The 24,523-nt window shown below is 38.4% G+C and overlaps 3 non-coding genes and 1 pseudogene across 3 annotated transcripts; 3 read left to right on the forward strand and 1 right to left on the reverse strand.

The window, feature by feature from the left end:
- The window catches only part of LOC134328237 (NACHT, LRR and PYD domains-containing protein 12-like), a 228,143-nt pseudogene that overhangs the window by 178,504 nt on the left and 25,116 nt on the right, over positions 1 to 24,523 (forward strand).
- Positions 19,747 to 19,820, forward strand: trnan-guu (transfer RNA asparagine (anticodon GUU)). Its single transcript has one exon. It is a non-coding gene; the product is annotated as a tRNA-Asn (tRNA).
- On the reverse strand, positions 20,016 to 20,088 carry trnak-cuu (transfer RNA lysine (anticodon CUU)). Its single transcript has one exon. It is a non-coding gene; the product is annotated as a tRNA-Lys (tRNA).
- trnai-aau (transfer RNA isoleucine (anticodon AAU)) lies at positions 20,758 to 20,831 on the forward strand. Its single transcript has one exon. It is a non-coding gene; the product is annotated as a tRNA-Ile (tRNA).

The following is a 24,523-nucleotide window of genomic DNA, read 5'->3' on the forward strand; positions in this document are numbered from 1 at the left end:
AGCATTTATTTCAGGGGTCAGTTCTTGGCTCTGTAGTAATTTAAATTGTAGTGACTCTTTGGGACTTGACTTTAGGTGTATCAAGAAATGTTGAGATCTTTTTTGTATGTTTATATTCGGCCTATTTCTGCCCTGCAGGTGATGGTCGGTGTTTTCCTTTGGACTTATAAAATCATTCTACAGAAATGAACATGCAGGGTTTCTGTTGGATGTTTGTCCCATTTAATAGAGCTGTGAAAATTTAGTGGACCCCATACTTCACTCCTGTACAGTGCAACGGGCTGTATCACACTATCAAATAATTCTCCTCCTGATTGTGTACAGGCCTCTGCCAGCATTTTCCTTTAGTGCATTCACTGCCATGCGGAAACTCACTGATTCAGTAATGAGTACAGCCGTAGCCTAGTGGTTAGGGTACTGGACTAGTAATCAGAAGGTTGCTGGTTCAAGCCCCACCACTGCCAGGTTGCTGCTGTTGGGCCCTTGAGCAAGGTCCTTAACCCTCAATTGCTCAGATTGTATACTGTAACTGTACTGTAAGTTGCTTTGGATAAAGGCGTCTGCTAAATGCTGAAAATGTAAATGTAATGATGAGACCAAGGTAAGTGTACTGCATTGTGTGCTCCAGGGCAGTGCTGACCATGGTAAACTGGTGCCATGTGTTCCTGACATCTAGGTTTGTTTTTGGAACACCATCATTTTTGTTTTCTTCAGATTTACTGCTAGGGCCCAGTTCTGGCTGTACTGCTCCAACAGGTCTAGGTGCAGCTGCATAGAGTAGAAATTTTACTTCCCCGTCCTGCAGAGTGAGTCCGGGGGCAGCACACTAATTCATTTATGTAGATATTAAACAGTGTTGGACTCAGACTGCAGTTCTGCAATTCTGTGTTGTGTATTGTGTATGTTTGTCACCAGTTCTTACAGCACTGTTTTGTATACACACACACACACACACACACACACACACACACACACACACACACACACACACACACACACACACACACACACACACACACACACACACACACTCTCTCTCTCTCTCTCTCTCTCTCTCTCTCTCTCTCTCTCTCTCTCTCTCTCTCTCTCTCTCTCTCTCTCTCTCTCTCACACACGCACACGCACACACACACACACACACGCACGCTTCTCATAAAACTTGAAACTGTATCTGTCGGAATTTGGACCCATTCTGTCAAAAAGGCTTTTGTATGTCTTCAAACTGATGTTGATTTCAGGAGGGCCTTGATCGATATTACGGAAAACCTGAATTCCTCAGCTGTGCAGTGGGGCTTCGGTCAGGCCACAGGAGTTTCTTGAAGTCGAGCTTTTCTTTGTGTTTGTGGATTTTGCTTTAGAAGTCGCTTATGACTTATCGTTGTGGCTGAAACTCATGAATTTCCAAATTAGAAAAAGCATCATTGTGAATGCGGTTGTTTTTTTTGCCATTAGTACTATTACCAGTATTATGGTTAACATTAAATATTCTTCTTATTATCATTATCATTATTCTAAATTGTTATGTTTATTATTTATTTTTAGTTTTTTTTTTCATTTGTTCTTTCAGCTACATGACAGTTAAGCACCCTGGACTCGACCTAGTCCTGCTTGGTAGCTGTGTTTTACTTCGCACTAAACAGTCTATTTTACTAGTAGAAAAGGAAGCTCACATCCGCTTATAAATACATGTGGAAAACACCAAGGTCTGGTTTGTACTTTTCAGCCTGTGTCTACAAGAAGATCGGGTTTCCTCAGCATATTTTTACGTGTAATAAGATGTGAAATGTGCGCTGCGTCGCTTTACACATCAGGAGCGGTGTGCTGTTTTAGCAGAACACAAGGAAACAGAGCATCGTTAGGTTCCCTTTGCGGGCTTTTACATGAACGAGAGAGCTTATGTTCGGCCGACGTGCACTTTATTACCTCGCATTTTATATCAGGACTTGTATTTTAATCACTATTTGCCATGAGAAAACACAAGTGCGCATGTGTCACGGAAGCACACAGACGTTGCGCTGGCCGAGTTGAGTCTACACAGTTCTCATGTGTGCTATAAAGCCCCGCCCCCTCTCGTAAGAGGGAGGAATCTCTGTACAACAGAGCACAGCGCTTCACTCGCTCTTTCTTAGCGCCGTTTTAGCTCCAACAACGATGGTAGAAGAAGCTCCAGCACCGGCCAGCTCGGCCCCCGCCAAGGCTCCTAAAAAGAAGACCGCGGCCAAACCCAAGAAAGCGGGTCCCAGCGTCGGCGAGCTGATCGTCAAAGCTGTTTCCGCTTCCAAGGAGAGGAGCGGCGTGTCCCTGGCCGCCCTGAAGAAAGCTCTGTCTGCAGGTGGATACGACGTGGAGAAGAACAACTCCCGCGTCAAACTCGCCGTCAAAAGCCTGGTGACCAAGGGCACCCTGGTGCAGACCAAGGGCACCGGCGCATCAGGCTCTTTCAAGCTCAACAAGAAGCAGACCGAGGCGAAGAAGCCCGCCGCTCCTAAAGTGAAAAAGGCCGCAAAGAAACCCAAGAAGGTAACAGCCAAGAAGCCCGCAGCTAAGAAGTCCCCCAAGAAGACCAAGAAACCCGCTGCTGCCGCTAAGAAAACCACCAAGAGCCCCAAGAAGGCTAAGAAGCCGGCGACCCCTAAGAAGGCAGCCAAGAGTCCTAAAAAAGCCAAGGCAGCCAAACCCAAAACCGCTAAACCCAAAGCGGCCAAGGCCAAAAAAGCTGCACCCAAGAAGAAGTGAACATGTTCCTGTTTTATTACCTTCGTTTTCTTAAAACGGCTCTTTTAAGAGCCACCTATTTCCTCCCATAAAGAGTCGCGTTTCCTAAACACATACATACATATAAGCATGCATGCAAACATACAACTATTCATACATGCATCCATCCATACTTACTTATTATGTGGAGAGAGTGATAAGCAAGGAGTTAAAAACACTAAGTATGACTGGTCCTGTTTTATTTGTAATAATGATTTTGTCACACATCCCCATAAAACTGTCCGTATAAATGTGTATATGTATGTGCACTCACGTATATGAGCTCCTTACATAATGTAATTGTTAGTGTAAATGTTATTGTGACATAATATAAAGTAATAGTGGCTTAAGAGAAGCTTTTCTGTATTATACATTACACGGGCGGGAGAACGGAGGAGAAGAGAGGGGAGGAGGGGGGGGGGGCAGTATGTGAGGGGGCGTGTATGTGTTTCCCTGGGACATGACGGCGCGTTTAGGATTGGCTCAGCTGTGCCTTCGCTCTAAACCAATAGGAGAGAGGCCAACAACAACTGGATGTTAATTATTTAAGCATTAATTTACCCCTTCAACAGGTCACCTTGTCCATCATCGCAACAATTGCCCCCCCTGAGAGATTTGGCAGGAGCCGCCACTGTTTGACTGTCTCTTATATAGTCAGTGAGATAAAAGCACCAAAGCTTTGAATCAGTCCCGCACATTCCTGCTGGTTTAATACAAGCTCCGATACACTGAGTCCAGTGTTACAAAAGTGAAACAAGCTTCAAAGCCTCAGTATCAAATGTTCCGTCCCTAATAAACAATGTTCTGTCTATTTTGTGTTAATTATTTCAGCCAGTTGGCCACTTTTGTTTTTCTTGTGTGAATTCCTTAGATGTTTAGAGAAGCGGACGGTAGATAGAGATGCACAGGCCACGTCTAAACATCTGCACAAACAATCTTCCTACAAGAAAAACAAAAGTGGGTCAACTGTATAAAATTATTTCCACAAAATAGACAAAACATTGTTTAGCGTTACCATCACAAACTCCGTTCACTTTACCCCCGAGAAACAATTTGATTGCCAGCAGGTAACTTCCTGTGTATTGTACCTACCATTTCCGTCAGATCGGCCGTTTGTAAATTTGTCTCGGCATTGGTAAAAGTGTTTCAGCTCTTGTAAATTAGTTTTTTTGTAATTTTGTTTTCTAAAATGTTAATTTGTTTTGCACTTCTCGGCCACCGTACTAAACTAATCAATATACAATGTTTTTCCTGCCTCTCTCTACTGTTACCAGGAGAAAACGTCATGAAAAAAAAAAAAAACCAGGGCTTTTGTCACGTGGGAGAAGGAGGACTCAAAGGCGGAATAAATAACTTAAATAATATTTTATTTATAATAAAAATAAACACAAACAGAGGAAAAACAAGAAAATAAAAACCAATCGGGAAGTCCGATGGTGCCGCTGAAACTGCAGGCAAAGAAAAACACCATAGAGAAATAAATAACAAGTGAGGACGCGAACCCTGGTCTCCTCGGTGCGAGACGGGCGCGTTGTCTCCGCGCTATTCTTAGCGTGGGTAAGAGAGGAGGGCGGAGCGAATAAGGTGCTACCGCATAAGCGTGCGGGAGCTAAAGTCTCCTGAAGTACACTAGTTCCAGCCCAGCGGAATCTAGTGGTGTTCGCGATCAGCGGCGACTTCACGAGGGAACACCGCTGAGGAAGTGTGCCGATCTGAAAAGGAGAAGACACAAAATTAGTCTCGTCATACAAGGTGCGGATTCGAACCGGGGTTGCCGGCGAACGGTCCGAACGCTTAACGGTGTCGCCACCTGCCGGTTACTGAATCCTAATGACGGATCAAATAGTCAATGCTACGCGGAGACTGCACCCAGCCAGCTGACTGGGAATGTAGCAGCGCCGCTAATGCTAACCGCTAAATAAACAGCAGCGCGAGGGCTGCACGGTGTCGCACCACGCTAATTCCTAGGGTAAAAAACTATTACCTCGACCTTACGATCTACACACCCTGATGGCTATGCCACCAGGGGATACCGTTCAACCTAAGGACCACCGTGGACGAGCGACCACTTGAATACCAAGAAACGAACAAAAGGTGCGACACCCGCTGCTGTGCAGAGCTGGCTTAAATAGCCAGCTCGACAGCTGCGGGTGATCAGCCCTAATTGGTCCTCCTGCCACTTAAGGCCCTTGTTTGCCTTGCTCTGTAAGACCTACTTCGCTGGGAACTCCGGGTGCATTCACCAGCTACCGTAGGTCTCCTAATAGCTTTACCCCCTACTCTGCTTTTAGGTTTGATTAAAATAATAATTAAAATATTACATAACTAAGTTAAACTTTTAACTACCAGAGAAGATACACAACACGACAAAAAAAACTTTGGCGGTTTGTCTGGTTGGTGGCGCAGGAGGGGAAGAGATGACTCCCGCTCAGCCAAAACAAAGTACATGCTCGGAGTTTCTCAGTAATGGAGTTCCAGAGTTTGGGACCAGATATACTAAAAGCCCTGTCACATAGAACAAAGCCTGAAAGGGGGAACAACAAGTACGTTTTCATCTGATGACCAAAGTGAACGAGTAGGTGAGTATGGATGAAGTAAATCAGTGAGATATGTAAGTGCTTGGCCATGAAAGGCTTTAAAAACCAACAAAAGAACCTTATATTGATTGTGGTATTGGATGGGTAGCCAGTGGAGCTGTTTAAGTGAAGGAGTTATGTGATCACGTGATCTTGTATGTGTTAGGACCCTCGCGGATGAATTTTGTACATGCTGTAGCCTCTTCAGCCCGGAGACAAGGAGCCCATAAAGAACAGTATTACAATAGTCCATTACAAGAGTTTCAGTTGAAGAGAATGAAAGAAAGGAGCACAGTCTAGAGATGTTCTTAAGGTAAAAATACGCAGTTTTAGCAACATTTTTTATGAAATTCAAAAGAAAGAGTGGAGTCTAGAATGACACCAAGATTGCGGACCTGAGACAGGGAAGAATTGGTTAAATCTTGGAATTTTAACATATCATATTACTTTTTACAATTCTCCAAAAGTGCCACCAGAGGGAAGCAACACAAGAATATTTTTTTAACATAGGTTACAAGATCTCGTTTTACTATAAAGTTACGACCCCTTTTGATGGTAAAGGGGTATTGATGGGGTCAGTATCTAAAAAAAATAACCTTTTGTGAAATACCAGAGTAGCAGAAAGTGAACAGACCCAGACACAAACTCTGGATTGTACTGACTTTTTACTGGAAAAATTCAGAAAAACAATCCACAAAACAGATATTTATGGTACAATATTTATATATATATATATATATATATACGTATATATACTGTAAGTGCGTGTTATCACAGAGCTCATGGTGCACTTTACCTTCCCCCACCCCACTTAGTTACACGCAGGAATCTAAATTTTAGGAACACCTGAATTTAAAGGTATCCAGTACAAAACCATCACTGACTGTAGACTCAAACTGCTAAAACACATGATTACATTCACACCTGTGTGTGTTTTATCTACATTTAAACCCTCATTTGTTTAAATACTGTTACGACGAATCTTTTGGTCGAGAGGCCCTGAAGAAGCAGTCGGATAATTCCAGAAAGTACTCTTCAAAACACTTTATTAAGTGTACAAAATGATCTGTGAATATAAGTCAGAGCTAAGCCGATCGGCGCTCCTTTCTCCTGCAATCCAGATGATTGCCAGCCAAAAAAGAGAGTGTGCGTCTGAGTGCGCCGTTTTTTTAAACTAAGCTAGGCTCCTCCTCCTTTACTGCTGGTGGAGCCAATGAAATGTGCTAAAAAGCCCAGGGCTCCGCCTCCCCCCCCTCGGTAGGAGTCAGGAAGGGAGCATGGCCGGCGCCATTTTGAACAAAAGACCACGTGGGTGAATGCCGGAAAACTTCCCATATTAAATTTACGTTTTTTATGTTCCGAAAATCCTAACAATACCAAGTCATGCAGGTGAAAAACGAGGTGAAAGCATCAGTATGTGTTGTGTGTTGGACGGATTAAAGCTCTGAGTACAGCCTGAGTTTACAGTTGAATAGAAGAGTAAAACAGGTCTTACCTGCAGCAGCTTCACACTTTCCTCGTGCTCCAGTCTGTTCCTCTCTCGGGACTCCAGCTCGTGCCGCTCCACACAGCGCTGATGATGCTCGCGCAGCCTCTGAAACCTCCGTGTCTCGCGCGCACCGAGCATGATTATAATGATGCGTTCAAGGTGCACAGAGAAAGTGCAGAACTGCACACGTGCGTTTATGATGGCGGGGTGTTTTAGAAAATGTTTCAGTGCCAATTTACTTCTCATGAAGTTAATCACTCTCCCATAAAATCATTACCCAAACACAGCTTCAGAGACATTTTATTAAACGCTTTAATGTGTTGTAGAAATCTGTACATTAAAGAAAATACAACATTCTTTTTAATAATATCAATTATCAGGTCAGGGGATGGCTTAATTAACTCAGAAGGAGCTCAAATTGTTGTATGACTTCAAAATAATTACTAAAACAAAAGAGGGCCTAGCAGTTCTCCGTTTCAAAATAAAATACTGTATATTCATACAGATCAAGTTAATAAACAATTTCAGTGTGTCTTGAACAAAGCATTAGTAGTTCACAGGTGCTTAATTGCTCTCGCTCTATCCCCTCCCCCACCCTGACTCTGGACCTGTTATGACATGAACCAGTGTGACATGAACGCAGTATGAAATGTCCCACCACAACACTACACTATATTTAATGCTATTTATTTTTACTGATGCTTTTACATCAGATACAGTAGATAACAACACATTGTGCTAAATAATTTAGCATGAACTACATGTATAAGTAGAACAAATGGATACTTCTGATCAAATTCCATGTTTTACTGATTTTGTAAAAGTAAGTAAAAGAAAACAAGAAAAATAAGTTTACACATTCTCTACAGGAAACAAAGTGCTGCACATTTTAATGCATGATTACTTTTTACTTGCTGAATGTAAGTACTAGGGGAAAAAACAATGTGCCTGGTATAAAAGTAATAATGCATTAAAAAGCTAACTTTTTTTTTTCTTTTAGTTACATACAGAAAAAATATTGTTCAAATTTCTATCCCATAGAAGAGACATTAAGACGTTTAAACCAATAACAAAACATGGAATTCACCTAGCTGTGCCCAAACCACTGCGTATTATGTATTTATATAACATGTAGGACATCTTTATAGTGTGATTTGAATATTTGTGCTCTGTCATTCAATTTGAAAAGAGAAAACCTGATCCTGAAGTTTACTTGGAAAGCTTATGTTCTTGCCCCTCCCCCACACCCAGTCCTGCATAAATGTAAAAAAATTGCATAAATGTAAGTCGCTCTGGATAAGAGCGTCTGCCAAATGCCATAAATGTCAATGTAATTTGATTATTACTGTTGTATATGTATACATAACAGTAAATGAAAGCAGTAGTATTAATTAAACAGTACATACAAAAAATCCCCAGATGTGGAACTGCATCGTCAAACATTTTAAAGTATGAGAACCAAGCACGTTAATCGTTAATCTATCCCATAATTCAACTGGTGCTGCAAGGATATTCAAAGCAGAAGATGAAAAATGTCAGAAAGCAGGGAGTTGGCTGTTTACAACCAAAAAAAAACAGCCAACTTAATCCAGTTGATCACTAGACCAATGTCCTCCTCAGTGGACATTTTCCTGCTCATTTATTAAAAAAAAACATTAAATACCCTGATGTGTGAAAACTGTACATTTACCATCCTAGGTTGGTTTGATGGTTATTCACCACCCACTGATAGGTACAGATATTTACCATGCTAGATATCTATCGGGTGGCTGTGATGCATTGGCAAGCTCTTGGATCACAGCTCTGAAGAGTTGATAAATAGTGATCAAGTCACTCAAAATGACTAAAGAGTTTCACTTGGTCAGCTTTTCAGTCAGTCAAATAAGGGTACTTCCATCAGGATGTGAAAGGGCTTGGACCCATGGGTCAGTCCGGCCTCATCAGAATTGGGTGTAACATAGATGCTTTGACAAAAGAACATGCTAGAAATGGCTGATATAAAAAGGGGCAGTGGAAAAACATGGACATATGCATGTGAATGACCCGTGTTGCATTTTTGGCTAATTATTGTCATGTGTTTGTAGGGCGGCACGGTGGCTTAGTGGGTAGCACTGTCGCCTCACAACAAGAAGGTCCTGGGTTCAATCCCAAGGTGGGGCGGTCCGGGTCCTTTCTGTGCAGAGTTTGCATGTTCTCCCCGTGTCCGCGTGGGTTTCCTCTGGGTGCTCCGGTTTCCTCCCGCAGTCCAAAGACATGCCACCAGGCTAATTGGAAACACTGAATTGTCCTATAGATACCTAGCTGCTAGATGCACAAACCAGTGCATTGTAGTGCCGGTCCAAAGCCCGGATAAAATAGGGAGGGTCGTGCCAGGAAGGGCATCCGGCGTAAAAGCTGTGCCAAATCGATGTGCGGATCATGATCTGCCGAAGAGCTGACCCCACAACCGAGCGGGACAAAGGCCCAGGAGAAGAAGAAGATTGTCATGTGTTTGTAAATACATCTTTTCGGATGCAACAAATCTTTTTATATGTGTGTTCAGTTTTAATCTGAGAAGCAGCCTTTGAAAATGGGTATCGTTGAGTGTCATCTTTGTCTGAAGTACCTTTCGTGGTTGACCCAGCACCTAAAAAGGATTTGCAGTTCTCCCAGGGGCTTTAGTAAAGTTTAGTACTTCAAATTCTAAGTGCTGACCTTAAGAAAACATGGCAAGTCTGCATGGATTTTGCTCGAATCGTTGTCCAGATAAAAAATACTTTGGAATGCCTGAACGGTTCCAAATTTGAGTATGTTTATCTAGAGCCTCTGATGACAATGTAGATGAAATTTCGGACTCGTCTGACCTTTCTAGAGCCTGTTTGGACACGTTCCAATTCCAATATATTCCCATTCAAATCCCATAATAACTTTTTGGACACCACTTGGGCCGTTTGACTTAAAACTTAACTATGTGGGCAGTCAACACCTCTAGAAGTAGTCTGAAAAATCTGAAAGCTCTAGGTCCACATAAAGATTTTTAAGGCCTTTCAGTATTTCTCCTCCTCCACTGAGAAAGGCATAAGGCCAAGGTGCAAGTCTGCATGGATTTTGCTCAAATCGTTGCCCCAATAAAAAATACTTCGGAAAGCCAGAACGCTTCCAAATTTGAGTATGTTTATCTGGAGCCTATGTCGACAATGTCGCCAAAATTTCAGACCCATCGGACCTTGCTACCCCGTTTGGACACGTCCAAATCCCAATTTATTCCCATTCAGATTCTTACACGCTCTATGTAACACTGCTTTGAAAGGTCCGATCGACTCAAAACTCGAATGTGTGGGCTGTGGACACCTCTAGAAGCAGTGTGAAAAATCTGGAAGCCCTAGGTCCACTTGAACATTTTTAAGGCCTTCCTGTGTTTCTTTTGCCTGACTTTGAACCATTTCTAAAGGTTCCAGAACCTCTAGGACAACAAAACTTCTTTGCATTACAAACTACGAGTTTTCCCGAGTGTAACCATACCAAATTTGTCTACCTAAGTGCCCAATAAACATGTTAATTTAGTAGCTAAACGTTATAAAAACGGGGCGATTTTCCGCGATTTCCCTCAAAAGCAGCTTAAGCTGCTGGTGTCAAACAGCATCTACTCATCGAGACAAATCTATTGATATGTGTATTTTGCATGTTGACCACCGGGAAGTATGAAAAACGAGTGTCATTAGCATTCGGTTGCTAACGTAGGCCTCATAGGCTTGGCGGGAATAAACACAGACACCGGGACTCGATTGAATCGTAATCTAGGAGTCCTCCCGAGTGCATGGGTACCAAATTTGTCCAACAAAGTGCCCGATAAACATGTTAATTTATTAAAAAATAATAATAAAAAACGGGGCGATTTTCGGCAATTTCCATCGGAATTAGCTGCCGTTTCTGGTGTCAAATGACATCTACTCGTCAAGACGAATCCATTGGTATGTGTTTCGTGTCTGTAGACCCTTGGGAAGTGTGAAAAATAAGCATTTGGGCCTTCACTACTGTATGCTGCTTATGGGACCCCACTCAAGTATTCAATATATTGCAAATGGGATGACTTTTCACTGTCCAAAAGCTGTATATTTGTCATGCCTTTATTATATTGGAAATGGGATAAGCTTATTTTTATTTTTATTTGGTCCAAAACCAGTATAACATGACCAAAACCCTTAGAGATTTTTTGGTCCAATTTTTTTCTTTGTTTCTCTGATCTTTTTCAAACTTGCACCATAGGTTGGGGAGGTGGAGACTTAGAGAGGAACGCAGATTTGGAAGTCCTACCTCGCTCCAAACCTGAGATCTGACATTCCCAATTCCAATATATCGCATAGGTAAAAAATATACTGGTTTTGGACACTGCAATTCGGACCATTAAGCCATGGATAGTGACTGAGGGACATGTGTAGTATGTAATATATATATATATATATAATCAGTGGCGGCTGCTGGTCTTTCAAAGAGGGGAAGCTCATTGTCAGCTTATATCATAAAATTTGTCAATTTATTTATATATAAATGTATAAATTCTCCCCTTTGTTAGTTTTCAAGAAAATGGCATGAAATGGGTTGCAGTTTGTCTTCCGACTTCACTCGCAAAATCCGTGATGGTACTGAAGCTCCCAGCGACAGCTGTCAATCAAAACGGGATTCAGCCTTTCGACTGATCCTCCAATCATCTTGCAGAAGCTCAGCGTCCAGACCCGCCCACAGCTCATTCACCCCCAGAGACGCTCAGCGTCCGGCGGTGGGACAAAATAGTGGCATTTATCCAATGACCGGCGAGTTTCGAAGTCCTGCCTATGCAGCCCCATAGAGGCAAAGAGACGCTCAGCTTCTTGACTCACTTCATCTCGACGAGAGCAGTAACGATGTCCGGAAGAGGGAAGGGCGGCATTACGCTGTTTCTTTAATACTTTTCTTCGTCAAAACTGGGAGAAATCCCTGGATAAAGGACACTATGGTACCAGCTGGACCTTCTACCTCTCAAACGGGGAAATTTTGGGCCAGAATCCGGTATGTAGGCCAAGATGAAGCTCCAAACAGATCAACTATCGGTGCTCACCTAATGCAAAGTCAATGGCTAAACGTCGCTGACATATACTCATTCATTTCACTTCCTAACAAAAAAGATTATGAACTGATTTTTCATCAAGAGCGTGCAATACAACACTTTGTGCAAGTCTTCAACAATGCAGGAAGCCAAGGGTTCTGGAAGGATTGGGAGCTGGATTGTGCAACTCCAGTAAAAAATATCATCAAAAATATACACGTTAAATTTTGGACAGGAAGAGTTTCCGATGAAGATATTGAACAGTACATCTTAAGATATTGTGTAATTATTCAACCTGTTTTCAAACCACTTGATCAGTTTGAACTTTGGTATGGAGTACGGCGTTACAAAGTAAAAATGAAAACGAGTCCGAATGGAAGTTTAATACAGATTCCAAATTCAATATCAATGGGACCCTACAATGGAAAAATAACCTACCAAGGACAATCGCAACAATGCTATATATGTAATTTATATGAACATCAAGTTAAAGATTGCACTAAACTCAAGTGTTGGAAGTGTGGTGACTTTGGACATAAGGGAAAACAATGTACTAACAGTGAGACATGTAATCTATGTGGTGGACAAGGCCATACGTACTTTGGATGTCCAAAATCTTATAGTAACAAAGCAAAAGCTGGACAAGTAAATGTAAAGCACGTAATTGAAAACGACTCTAACGAGACTGCAAAGGAAAAAGAAACAAATGAAGAGAAGCTTGGAGAAGAAACGAAACATGATGATGGCGTTGAAAGTTCCAGCAACAGCAGTGAATCATCTAGTGGAGACTCGAGTGAATCCAGCACCGACGATTCATCAGAATCTTCTGGCACGGATACAAGCAGTGAAGACCCGACATCTCTCACCAAACAACCCAACGAACATCCGACTCAAGCAAGGAGTGGAACACAAGAAGTGGCGGAAGAAGACGCCGGAAAAGACTCTAAAGACAAGGGTGAAACTTTTTTATCTTCTTTAGAAAATGTATTAAATACAGGGACACAGGAACAACCTACAGTTATACAGCCAAAAAAAAAGACGTAAAAGTACAGAATCGTCAGAAAAAAGTGTAAATAAAAAAGCGAAAAGTAAAAGATCGCTTTAAAAAAAACCAAAACAAAACCTTTTGAACAATGCCGGTTAATAATATTAAAGTCGCTACATTAAATGTTAGAGGTATTCAATCAACTGCTAAAAAATTAGAAAAAAAAAATAAATTAAGTAAAGAAAATCTAGATATTTTAAGCATTCAGGAAACACGTTTGTCTAGTATTTCTGATATGAATGTCACAGAGCAATCTTGGGTGTGTGGAAAATCTTTCTTTTCTATTGGTGAGAGTAAAGCTGATGGTATAGGGATCTTATTTTACACGTTTGATGTTAAAGTAGTTAGACTACGTGAAGTAATTCCTGGTAGACTTATGTATTTGGATTGTTTTTTATATGGAATTAAAATGAGAATAATAAATGTATATACAGCTCAAAGCAGGGCTAAAAAGATTCAATTATTTAATTCATTGAAACCTCTTCTATGTATTAAATTACCAATAATTCTATGTGGCGACTTTAACACTATTACAGATAAAAAAGATAAGATAACTCTTAAGGAAAATAAAATATATAAAGAAGGTATTGTATTAAAGGAGATAATGGAAAATCATGACATGTATGATATCTTTAGAACTATTTACCCAGACAAAATAGATTTTACAAGATTTGATAATACCTGTAAAACTAGAATTGATAGAATATATATAAATATAAATTTTGACGTAATAACATATAATGCTAAACTTTTGCTAGAGACCGATCATTTAATGGTAATTGGAGTCTTAAAATTTAAATGTAATGATGTAATAAGTTATTGGAAATTAAATACACAAATTTAAAAAAATTCACAAGTAATTATGGACATAAACAATGAAATGATATAAAATCAAATCATTAGAAGTTTTAACTAGTGGTGAGAATGAATTATGGGAGGTATTTAAGATTAGAATGAAAAAAATATGCAAAGTTAAAAGTAAACAAATAAATATAGAAAAGAACAAAAAATATGATTCTTTGATGAAAAGATACATCGAATTAAAACTTAAAAGTGATTTATGTAAACAAGAAGAAAATGAATTAGAAACAATTAAAAATTAGCTCAAAATGTTTAACGATGACCCGTTAAAAAATCTACAAATGCAACTTGGTATTGATTCTGAAGAAACTCTAAATGCAACACAAATCGTCTCTAATTTTATACAAAGAAAGAAAATATCATTTATTGAATCTATTATGAATAAAGATGGAAAAATAGTTACAGAAAATAAACAAATAAGAGACACAATACATGAGTTATGTGCAGAAATGTATAAAGAAGTAGAAACAGACGACGATAAACTTAAATCCTTCCTCAGTTACAAATATGACAAAATGGATGAGTTGTTAAATAATCCAATTACAGAAGAAGATGTTATAACGGCTATAAATTCTCTTAATGTTAAAAAATCACCAGGAAAAGATGGTTTACCTTCTGAATTTTATTTAGCATTTAAAGCAGAAATAGCTCCCTTTTTGAAAAGATTATTTAATGAAGGAATTAAGAGAGGTTTTATGTGTGACACATTTTATGAAGGCATTTTGACTTTATTATATAAAAAAGGTGATATGTCAGATATAAATAATTGGAGGCATATTACAATTATGAATGTAGATTATAAAATTTATGCTAAAATAATTATGAATAGATTAAATAATGTTTTAGAGAATAGTATTGTCCAAGAACAGACATGTGCAGTAAAGGGAAGATTAATGTGGGATAGCCTTAATACATTAAGAGAATTAGTATGTAGTTCTGAAAAAAACTTTTACATTGTAACATTAGATCAAAAGAAAGCTTTTGATTATGTGTCCAGGAAATATATTACAGAGGTTTTAAGAATGTATGGTTTTTCTGAATTTTTTATTAATATGGTTATGTGTTTGTATGCCAAATCAATGGTACAAGTTAAAGTAAATGGTATTTTAACTGATCCTTTTCCAGTTTTGAGAGGGGTTAAACAAGGATGTCCACTCAGTGCAGCATTATATGTACTTGCAATAAGTCCGTTAATACAAAAAATAAAAAATGATGACAGGCTAAATGGAGTACAATTAAATGATGAAAAACTTATTATAACTGCCTATGCTGATGATATTACTGTGTTTATTAAATCAAAAAAAGAATTGGATATAATTTATGAACATTTTAAAAATTATGAAGAAGCTTCTGGTGCGCAATTGAATCTACAAAAGTGTGAATGTGTTTGGATAGGAAATGAAGAACAAAAATTTCAAGTTAATATTACAGAAAGACAACAAATAAAAATTTTAGGTGTTTACATTGATAATCAAAAATGTGTCGACTACAATTGGACTGAAAAGGAAAGGTGTATAAAAAATGAAATAGGTAAGTTTGCTAATATTTCTCTGAGCTATAAAACCAAAATCGCAATAATTAAAACTTTTGTTCTTTCAAAAATCTTGTTTTTAGCATGCATTTTTCCACTCAATAATACATGGGTTAAAAAATTTAATAAACTCAGTTGCAACTTCATTTGGGGAACAACTAGAGAAGTTACTAAACGAGAATTATTATTTAAAAGTAAGGAATTTGGTGGATTAGGTGCAATAGATTTAGGAATTAAAACAAAAATTGCATTTTGTAAAATTATTGCATGCGGACTTCACAGACAAACTAAGTGGATTGGAAAAACCTCAAATTGGAAGGAAAAAAAAGGGAAAATAAGAAAAAATAGTTTTTTCAGATTTTATCACAAAATTTAAATGTTTAAATATTGATTGGGTTAATTACTCTAATAAACAAATTTACAAATTTATTATAGATAAAATATATGGAAATCTAATAGATTATAGAGAGCTTCAACCCCACGAAAGTGAGGAAGTAGTCAAAAGTATAAATAGTAAAATGCCAGAAACTATTAGAGATGTGGTATGGTTAATCTCTGTTCGAAGACTTCCAGTTAGAGCAGTTGTCAGTTGGAGTTGCTATGTTAAAACTAAGAAATGTCCTATGCCAAACTGTTGCGAAGACGAAACTTTAGAACATTTTTTATTAGAATGTTCTAGATCTAGAGAGGTCTGGACAAAAATGATTCTAATAGGAGCTGATATACAAATAAATATGAAATATATTGCTTTTGGATTGTTTAATAAAACTCTCTCAAAGATGGAAAAGGAAATATTATGGTTAATTATTAATATATATATATATATATATATATATATATATATATATATATATATATATGTATATATATATATATATATATATATATATATATATATATATATATATATATATATAAATTATGAATAACCATACAACAATAAAAAAAAATCTTTATCTCTATATCTGTTTTTTCTCTTTCTATTTTATTCAAAGAGCTTAATTAGTGTGACTGTTGTAGTACTTACAGTATTGCTAAAGCATTGAAAATACAGAATATGAATGTATATTAAATTTTGGATGTTTATTAGCCGAGAATGAGCCGAAAGAAAGTCGAATGTCCAATATAAAACTAACTTTACCACTGTCCTAACACCTACTTATTTTACGAATGCTTACACAGATGAAAGTAGGCTACATACTACAAAAACTATTTTATAATAATTTTAAGATTAAATGTATTTATTTAAAGAAAGATTAAAATGAAACCGTTGATCAAGCGCCAACTTCAGCTAACGCGTTAGGGAGCGTCATAAAACAGAAAAACGTAGGAAACATTTCATCTGCACTTATTACAGAGAAATAAATCCATTAACGTCTTTTAATATATTGAGGAATCATGTCAAACTATTTTTTATAAACAAATATTAATGTTCCTCACAACCTACAAACCTTGTTTTATAGTTACTGCTTTTATTTTTGTATTATTTATATTATTTCAGAGTCAGAGTCAGAGTCAGAGAGGTTTTATTGTCATTTCAGCTACATACAAGTACATATTGAAACGAAACAGCGTTCCTCTAGGATCACGGTGTAACACGGTACAAAAAGTGCAAGACAATACAAAACAGTGCAAATACAACAATAATACAAAAAATCCTATAATAAATAACTACAAAAGATATTCCTAATTATCCCTAATCTAAACAAGTAATTAGAAGACAGGACTAAAGACAAGTGTTAGTACATGATGGTGAATAGATGGTACAATGGTTCATGAGGTAGTGACATGTTGTACATTAGCAGCGTAAAATTGGCAATGCAGATAAGGTGCCTAAAAAGTAAATATGGTGCAAAATACAAGTAAGGTGCAGAAATTATTGTGCATTTCCAGGAGGTGTGCAAAAATGCAAGTAACAGTCAAAAATGCAAGTAACATAGTCAAAAATGCAAGTAACATAGTCAATACAGATCAGTGTGTGGCAGCAGAAAATTTCCGGAGGAAATTGTTACAGTACTGAGTTTAGGAGTCTGATTGCTTGAGGGATAAAACTGTTACACAGTCTGGTTGTGTTAGTCCGGATGCTGCGGTATCGTCTCCCAGACGGGAGCAGAGTAAAAAGTCCATGTGATGGATGGGTTGGATCGTCCACAATGCTGAGAGCTTTGCGGATGCAGCGGGTGTTAAAAATGTCCGTGAGAGATGGAAGAGCGACCCCGATGATCTTTTCAGCTGTCCTCACTACTCGCTGGAGAGTCTTGCGGTCCGACGCAGTACAATTTCCGAACCAGACAGTGATGCAGCCGCTCAGGATGCTCTCGATTGTTCCTCTGTAGAACGTGGTGAGAATGGGGGGTGGCAGATGAGCTTTCCTCAGTCTTCTCAAAAAGTAGAGACGCTGCTGGGCTTTCTTGGTGATGGAACTGGTGTTAAGGGTCCAGGTGAGATTCTCCTCCAGATGAACACCGAGAAATTTGGTGCTCTTGACGATCTCAACAGATGAGCCGTCGATGTGCAGTGGGGAGTGGTCCCTTAGTGTCTTTCTAAAGTCAATGACCATCTCTTTGGTTTTATCCACATTCAGAGACAGGTTGTTGACTTGGCACCAGTTCGTTAGATGTTGTATCTCCTCTCTGTACGCTGACTCATCGTTGTTGCTGATGAGTCCCACCACAGTTGTGTCGTCTGCAAACTTAACGATGGAATTCGAGCTGTGCATAGCTGTACAGTCGTGCGTAAGCAGAGTAAACAGCAGTGGACTGAGCACACAGCCTTGGGGAGCGCCGGTGCTCAGTGTGGTGGTGCTGGAGGTGTTCTTACCGATCCGGACGGACTGAGGTCTCTCAGTCAAGAAGTCCAGGATCCAGTTGCAGAGAGAGGTGTTCAGGCCCAGCGTGCTCAGCTTTCCAATTAGATGCTGAGGAATGATGGTGTTGAATGCTGAGCTAAAGTCTATGAACAGCATCCTGACGTAAGTGTTCTTTCTGTCCAGGTGTGTAGAAGCCAGGTGAAGTGTGGTGGATATGGCGTCGTCCGTTGAGCGGTTAGGACGGTACGCAAACTGCAGTGGGTCCATGGTGGGAGGCAGTAGTGTCTTAATATGCCTCATGACTAGTTTCTCGAAGCACTTCGTGATGATAGGCGTGAGTGCTACGGGACGATAGTCGTTGAAGCATGACACAGATGACTTCTTTGGCACGGGTACGATGGTGGTCGTCTTGAGGCACGTTGGAACGATGGCGCTGCTCAGGGAGATGTTGAAGATGTCAGTGAATACATCTGCCAGCTGGTCTGCACATCCCTTGAGCACTCGGCCAGGAATGTTGTCTGGTCCAGAAGCCTTCCGTGGGTTGACTCTTAACTATTTATAGTTAAGATCAATGAATCCATAACAAGTGCATATAAGGGATAAATCAATTAAACTCAGATGTAATTTAATATAATAAAGTCAAACTATTTTTAATATAGGGGTCGGGCCTGGTTAGTACTTGGATGGGAGACCGCCTGGGAATACCAGGTGCTGGAAGCTTTTATCCACACACACCCACCTTCACTCCAAACCTCCTGTTACACACTGACCCAGCGACTTTTTCTTCATCAAAGCTACACAATGACACAAAGATCAGCTCAAACTTTCATTCTTACTACAGTAAAACACATTCAACTGACTTTTAAAGTGAAGTTTAACATGTTGTACAGACATCGTCTCCATCTAGTGCTGCTAGAAATAAATTACAGCTTGTTGCTTGGGTACAGATTTTATAATATATAAAAATTAAAGAGTGTTTATGGCTCTTCTGTCCCAAGTGTTTTTGTAACGTGTTGTAGACCTGCAATGGCGACTGTTTTTGGTATACAGGAAAGAAAAGGCCGAATGCAGGTGAAAAAGTGCTATATGGCAACCCAGCACTGTATAAATATTGGACAGAACACATGATGGGTTATTTTACCTTGTTGGGTTGTGCAGTTTAACCATTGTGCTGAGCTGTGAGGTTCTTTTTACCATGGATCAACTATGTAACTTTACTTTATTTAAATGAAAGGTTTACATTGCTGTGTTCAGGATTTCCTCTTTAGTGATATTTAATGTTAATAGCTGTTCTGATCTAAATGCTGCTGCCTTTGACCTTTAAAACTGAGTAATTTCTGAGATCATTAAAATAAGTGAAATGTTTATTTTGTACTTTGGTTTTATATTATTTGTACAAACATTTGTTTTATGCAACTTTAAACCTGTAATAATACATTAAAAATTTAAATGTGTCTTTATTTGCTTTAACTAAGCTAAAGTTTTTAACAGGGACAAAAATGACAGTTTGTGTAGCAGGTCTGGACACGTAAATAAAATGTTATACTGTTTATTAGCATGAAGTAAACATTAGCAAGTCATGTGACTCGTGTGTTCACTCATGGGAAAGTGCTGCGTGTGTCTCTGTGGCGCAATCGGTTAGCGCGTTTGGCTGTTAACCGAAAGGTTGGTGGTTCGAGTCCACCCAGGGACGAGTGTCTTTTATTGCACAACCTGCCTGTTGATCAAACAGATATCAGACACAACAACAATTTGTAGTCCCACAGAATAGTGGAAATAAGTAACTGAAAACATCCAGTAAACAACAGTCCTACAAGCACAAATATCCACCTGATAAGTCACTGGAGACCGGCTGTTTTGGTTTCTGTAGATGTTAAATGAAGATACTCGCCCAACGTGGGGCTCGAACCCACGACCCTGAGATTAAGAGTCTCATGCTCTACCGACTGAGCTAGCCGGGCTTATGCAGCAGGTCAGAACAGACAGCTCATCGGTCAGATCATCAGAGAGATGTAGGTTTAATTCACTAACATCACGACCAGATTAAGAACTAATTTACAGTTTACAAACAAACACAATTCAGAATAAGCAACAGAAACAGACACAGACTTACTGTCGCCACAATTACTGAACCCGCTCCATTATGCTTCAAACCTCAGTGTATATTATCTGGAAACTGATGCTCTTCATATAGAAATATACTTTACATTTGCTTGTAAATTAAAATATCAATTCAGGTTCTTTTTAGTTCAATTGAAAAAATATTAACAGTAGCTCAACTTCCTAAAACCCAGAATCTACATGTATAAATCCTACATTCATTCCACAAAGTTTACAAACTACATGATTTAATGAGTGAAGACTTGATGTTTGGAGCCCCTCTGGTGTGCAGGCTGGTACTGTGTATCAGCACTACTTACTGTGTGCAGGACCTGAGTCGTATCTGCTCCAATCACTGGTTGGTGACATTAAGCTCAGTCAAGAACTTTAAGAAATATATAGTTTAGATGGTTCACACATATAAGAACCCACAAAACCTGTTAGATGTGTATTAAGAAAGTCTGTTTCAGCTGTTGAATTGGGTCAGTGTAGAATTATGTACAAGGATCTAAAGAGAGAATAGATGTACTGGCCGGTTAGCTCAGTTGGTTAGAGCGTGGTGCTAATAACGCCAAGGTCGCGGGTTCGATCCCCGTACGGGCCACACCCACTTTTGGACTTAAACTAACAAACAAGTAATCCTTCTCTAACTAGCAGGTCCTATCAACCTGGACTTCAAACATTGTCTCTGACAGTGTGAGATTTGTTTTACTTTACTGCCCCTCTCATTCAGGTCAGAAACATGACATTATCTCAATTTACCAAACTTAATGACTCTTCTGTAAATGGTTTAATGTGCACACTGCTGCTACTGGCTTGTTTTTCTTTTCTACAATGTAAGTTCAGACCTTCAGGTTCATGTTATTTGAGATCTCTACATAGATTTCTTCCTCATGTACAGAAAGACGCAGTTCAGTTTGAGAAGCGCACAGCGGGAGAGCGAGTGAGTCTGCGCGTTCAAATGAATCCAACGAGTCGATTCCTTAATCCGGTTCTTTAAGTCAAACGACAGGAACAAACTCGAAAGAGTCGATTCACTAATTTGATTGTACTCAGCAACGAGCAGTTGGAAGCTAAGGGAGTCGATTCTTGTTGATAAAGTCAACATTTTATATGTTATACACAATACTTAAAAGAGTCGGATCACTATCGTTAGCTGTCATTTAAAAATACAAAGACAAACCATCTCATCTAACAAAATAGAATAAAATAATGTATAACAGTTTAATGATGCACCATACATACAGTGAAGCAAAAATAACATTCAAAGGTCAACAACATAAAAATACATCAAATCACCTAAATATTATCTACATAACACATACAGCAAAAACATGTGAACGTGGAACCATGTGTGTGTGTGTGTGTGTGTGTGTGTGTGTGCATGCTTATGAATATTAATAGAATAGATACGTATAGATACATGAAGTGATATAAACACACATTAACTCCTCGGCAATAGAGAGATACAGATGTGCTAGTGGAGATTTATTATTGCTAAGCTGCTGTTCAACTCCAGTCCAGTTGGTGGCGCTGGTGCGTCTTAAGTTGTTCTGCCATCTGCCATTAACCATCATAAGAAGAACAAGAAGCTGCTGTGTTTGTACTGTAGATCCTCATCTGTAAGTAAAATATGTATTTAATTATAACCCTTATATTTCATTATAATACATTCTAATTCATAATAAAACTAGAGTTTGTAATACAACATCAATCCTCAAATGTGAGGATTTGAGGAGCTTTAACTCCACTTTCATTTAAACACACAAACTATTAGCTGCTCCGCTAACTGTTAGCATCACACATGATTCAGTACTGATGAACCGATTCATTTCAACCGATCCACCAAAAGGAATCAATTGATTGGAACTGAGTTTCTTCATGATTAAATCTAACATTTTTATATAAACACGTGATATTTTTTTAACGTTGTTTATAGTTGAACTTTGTAAATAGTTGAACTTTGTTTATAGTGGAACTTTGTTTACAGTTGAACTTTGTTTATAGTGGAACTTTGTTTACAGTTGAACTTTGTTTATAGTGGAACTTTGTTTACAGTTGAACTTTGTTTATAGTGGAACTTTTACAGCTGAACTTTGTTTATAGTGGAACTTTGTTTATTGTTGTACTTTGTTTACTGTTAAACTTTGTTTATAGTGGAACTTTGTTTATAGTGGAACTTTGTTTATAGTGGAACTCTGTTTACAGTTGAACATTGTTTACAGTTAAATTTTGTTTATAGTTGAACTTTGTTTACAGTTGAACTTTGTTTATAGTGGAACTTTGTTTACAGTTGAACTTTGTTTATAGTGGAACTTTGTTTACAGTTGAACTTTGTTTATAGTGGAACTTTGTTTACAGTTGAACTTTGTTTATAGTGGAACTTTGTTTACAGTTGAACTTTGTTTATAGTGGAACTTTGTTTACAGTGGAACTTTGTTTATAGTGGAACTTTGTTTATAGTGGAACTTTGTTTATAGTTGTACTTTGTTTATAGTGAAACTTTGTTTACAGTTGAACTTTGTTTATAGTGGAACTTTGTTTACAGTTGAACTTTGTTTATAGTGGAACTTTGTTTACAGTTGAACTTTGTTTATAGTGGAACTTTGTTTACAGTTGAACTTTGTTTATAGTGGAACTTTGTTTACAGTTGAACTTTGTTTATAGTGGAACTTTGTTTACAGTGGAACTTTGTTTACAGTTGAACTTTGTTTATAGTGGAACTTTGTTTACAGTGGAACTTTGTTTACAGTTGAACTTTGTTTATAGTGGAACTTTGTTTATAGTGGAACTTTGTTTACAGTTGAACTTTGTTTATAGTGGAACTTTGTTTACAGTGGAACTTTGTTTATAGTGGAACTTTGTTTATAGTGGAACTTTGTTTATAGTGGAACTTTGTTTAAAGTTGTACTTTGTTTATAGTGAAACTTTGTTTACAGTTGAACTTTGTTTATAGTTGAACTTTGTTTACAGTTGAACTTTGTTTACAGTTGAACTTTGTTTATAGTTAAACTTTGTTTACAGTTAAACTCTGTTTTCAGTTGAACTTTGTTTATAGTGGAACTTTGTTTATAGTTGAACTTTGTTTACAGTTGAACTTTGTTTATAGTTGAACTTTGTTTACAGTTGAACTTTGTTTATAGTTGAACTTTGTTTACAGTTGAACTTTGTTTACAGTTGAACTTTGTTTACAGTTGAACTTTGTTTATAGTTAAACTTTGTTTACAGTTAAACTTTGTTTTCAGTTGAACTTTGTTTGCTACTGCCTGCCGCTGAAAGGCAGTGGGGAGAGGGGGGCACTCGGGCAGTGCATTTATCGCCGTATGTAATGTGTTTTATAGATGCATTGTGCTTTTTCAGCCTTTCAATTCAAAATGTATTAGAACCAGTCACAAATACACTATTGCCGGCCATGGTCTTCCCATGCTCTTTACAGTTAATTATAGTATTATAGTCTAATTATAGCAATTATTTTTTATAAAAATTATAAAAATAATAATAGAGTAAATGTGTATGTATGTGTGTATATCTATTTATATGTGTGTGTATATTTAAAATTATATGTATATATATATGTGTGGGTTTGTGTGTGTGTGTGTGTGTGTGTGTGTGTGTATGTGTGTATGGGGCTCTAGAGTGTTAGAGTGTAATCTTAAATGCAGTGCATTATATTATCTGCTTTACTGAATCTTTTACACAGATTCCCAAAATCGCTTGCGGTGCACTCACTGTGTATTTTGACTACATGTATTCTAATATATTATGGTCTTTTAGTTATTTTTATATTTTATTAACGAAAATATTGTCGTGTTTTTACTTTCGCTATCGTCGCACTTTATCGCTAGCATTAGCCCCTTGCTACTAGAGGGTCGTCTCACCTAGCCGCTGTCCGGTGGGGATGCTGCGGGTCTTTTGCTGTGCGGTGGTGGAGGTGTGGGAATAAAGGCACACAACAGGGTAGAGTCACTTTAACTGTTTAGTCAGGACTTAGGTGAGCGTTACAACACTTTAGACTGCCTAGCTCCAGAACCCGAACTTCCATTCTGGGGACATCCGGCGAGTCTCATACAAAACTAAACTTACTGCAGAACATCCGAACGCACATGTATAAACCGGGTGCTGCATTCTGATTGGCTGAGCTGAATGTTGCTTACATATCGCCGCTAGAATATTGTCCCGCCCTTCACTATCTCTGATTGGTTTAGACCATGTTATTGGCCTAATGTGTGTCTGTTGTTTTTCTTTTTCCTTCGGAAGCCTGGTCGCACCGGTGCGACCTGAGATTTTTTTTAGTCG

Source organism: Trichomycterus rosablanca, chromosome 15 (genome assembly GCF_030014385.1).
Source record: "Trichomycterus rosablanca isolate fTriRos1 chromosome 15, fTriRos1.hap1, whole genome shotgun sequence".
Taxonomy (NCBI): Eukaryota; Metazoa; Chordata; class Actinopteri; order Siluriformes; family Trichomycteridae; genus Trichomycterus; species Trichomycterus rosablanca.